This window comes from Aplysia californica, unplaced genomic scaffold (genome assembly GCF_000002075.1).
Source record: "Aplysia californica isolate F4 #8 unplaced genomic scaffold, AplCal3.0 scaffold00161, whole genome shotgun sequence".
Classification (NCBI taxonomy): domain Eukaryota; kingdom Metazoa; phylum Mollusca; class Gastropoda; order Aplysiida; family Aplysiidae; genus Aplysia; species Aplysia californica.
Genome location: NW_004797431.1, coordinates 1,295,298 through 1,297,041, shown reverse-complemented (window position 1 = coordinate 1,297,041; position 1,744 = coordinate 1,295,298).

Below are 1,744 nucleotides of genomic sequence, written 5' to 3'. Positions count from 1 at the left end.
CATTCCCAAAGGGTGAACATTAACAAGATTTTATGTACATTAGAATTATAAATGGGCTGATAAATCAATGTCTTGCTCATTTAATGTGCCTGAACTGCAACGAAGAACTAGCTGCTTTTTCTTTCCTAATCCTTACTATCGTCATTTTTCCTCTACGTGTTGTATGTTTGTCACACTCTTGTGACCCACTATTTCCGGGGTGCATTGATAGTCGAAGCAGACTTTGTGCTGTTGAAGCTAGAAAGGTGAGCAGAGAAAGCCTGATTCCCTGTATGGACTTTTCTGTTGACATCCACCTCTTGGCACTCATATAACCTTATGAAGTTGCGAGCGCCGTAAATACTCTACTAAAACAAAACAACATGATCAGGTCATGAACTGATCATAGGGAGGTAAGAAGTCACGGAAAAAAGCAAGCTCTCACAGCAGCCATGACATTATTTAGGAGCTAGTTCCCCTCGCCTTTTGGGGTAGACTCGACCAGTCAAATTGTAAGCTTACATAATCAGTGCTTGTGACTGCTTATGAGAGAGGCCCGAAAGGGGTGAACAGGGTATTTATGTGACAATGAAACATGTTTGAATGTTGTGTATTATGAACGTCTATTTACGTTTAATCTATGGAACCAACGTCTATGGGTGAATTTGACTGCGACGATGTTCCAACATTAAGAAGAGAAGCAGTGATTATTTAATTATACAGACGCTTCGCCACTGGTGGTGCCCCAAAGTTCACCCAGCGCTGTCTCACACAACTAAATCAATTACGCTAGCCCAGCGCTGTCTCACACAACTAAATCAATGACGCTGTTCATGAGGAAGTGACTAACCATCTTCTGTAAACATTATAATGAATTAATCATAATATGTGAAGCAGTTCTCCATTACTAAGCGACACAACAAATATGTTGCAAATCGTGGTCTGTAAGAATTTACACAACCATACAGTTTGTTTGTTCTACCACTTGTCTTTTTGTTGTCTGTATGGTTTGTTTTTTGTTGTTGCTGTTGTTGCTGTTGTTGTTTGCTGTTGTTTGGTTGGGGGTGGGGGGGTAAGTGTTTTACGGCGCTTGCAACTGCATAATGTCAGATGAGCGCGCAGGACACATTAAACATTTTCAGTTGGTTGGAAATTTTGAATTTTGCCTGGGTGGCGGCCGAAGCCTACTCGTATCGATTTGAGAGCACTAAGGAGTCTTCAACGTGCGCAACTTGCACACGGGCCCTCCCAGATTTTTCGCCCTTTTTCGAGAAGGCTAGGTGAAGATCTTTCCAACCAGAAGATCAGGGATGTGGCTGAAAGACAGCAGTAAGAAGGAGACAAGGAGCAGCAGTAGAAAGGTTGCAGAAAGAGTCAGGAGCCCAGAGGAGAGGGCAAATGAGGTGAGTTGATAGGGGCAGAAAGTGGAGAGGAAAGCAGACGATAGAACATTGGAGGAGAGCAGGAAAGGAGATGAAAGGAGACAATTTTAGAGAAGACAATTTTTCCGTCCTTACCGGGATTCAAACCCGGGACCTTTGAATGAGAGGCGAACACCTTAACCTCTAGGCCACGAGAGCCCCCGTCTGTATGTTTGAGTGGAATGATATTCTCAACTTTCAACACTGAACACCATTTTTCCTCAGCTAAATGTAGCCTTGTAGAAGTTGATCAGAAGAATCCGAGAGGAGAAGATGTTTAAGCCAAGAACAAAATACAAGTATGTGTAAACAGAAAAAAGAATCAGAAATAACCAAACAACAGC